Source organism: Octopus bimaculoides, chromosome 12 (assembly GCF_001194135.2).
Source record: "Octopus bimaculoides isolate UCB-OBI-ISO-001 chromosome 12, ASM119413v2, whole genome shotgun sequence".
Lineage (NCBI taxonomy): Eukaryota > Metazoa > Mollusca > Cephalopoda > Octopoda > Octopodidae > Octopus > Octopus bimaculoides.
In genome coordinates this window covers 48,839,720-48,840,826 of record NC_068992.1, presented here as the reverse complement: position 1 = coordinate 48,840,826, position 1,107 = coordinate 48,839,720, and positions in this window count along the sequence as shown.

Genomic DNA, 1,107 nt, shown 5'->3' with positions numbered 1-1,107 from the left:
ACCGACATTACAATATCAAGAAAGATGATAACAACAACTGCAATATCAACGATAACAAACAGCAGCAGCAGCAGCAGCAGAAGCACAGATTATAGTAACCTCCGTATCAGCAAGAGAGATTACATGCACAACAAAAATAACAGCAACAATGATAACTTTAACAGCAACAACAACACCAACAACCAATGTAATATCATTTTTATTCTTAATGTACATATTGCACGTATAATTCCTTCGTTCAGTAATCTCCGTTTCTGTTGTTCCAGGAAAAAAAAACAAAAAAAACAAACAAAAAAAAAAAGACATCTTCTCTGCATCTCCAACTGGGGACCGAATAAATAAATAGAATAAAATAAAATAAAAATGAAAATGAAAATAAAATAAAGTAGCATTAACAGAGACACTCAACCGACTCAGATCCGACACTTAAATTGCTAATACTCTTAGGAAAGCATGAACGTCACTGCAATTGTCCTGGTGCTTAAATCTTAAGATAGAGTGGATCTATGCGGAGTAAGTAAGAAGAGGCGGGCAAAAGATGGCTACTCTGGGTAAAATTGCTGAGGTGATGTGTTTTTAATCCGGTTAGACTGTGCGGTTTTAGCTATTTTCAGTTGACGCATGTCACTAATGTTCTTGAGAAACGTATGGACGTCACATGATCCCATCCTCCCTGTCACCCATCAAACGCTTAGGCAATTGCCTATATTCAACTTGGCATTTGGCATTCACCTATATTGGAAAGTGGTGGCGGCCATTTTCTTATAGCTAAAGTGAAGCGCTGTTTCCCATTTGGCTATATGTACGTAGATACACACGCACACACACACACACACACACACACAAATGTAAGTGTACGTATCTTCGTACACGCATGTCTATACGTTTCTATCTATCTATCTATCTATCTATCTATCTATCTATCTATCTATCTATCTATCTATCTATCTATCTACCTGCCAGTCTTTCTACCTATGTACCTGCCTGCCTACCTATCATCTCTCTTTCTCTCTCTCTCTCTCTCTCTCTCTCTCTCTCTATCAATCTTTGTAGATTAATAGATACACTCATGCACACACACAAACACACACACACACACACACACAC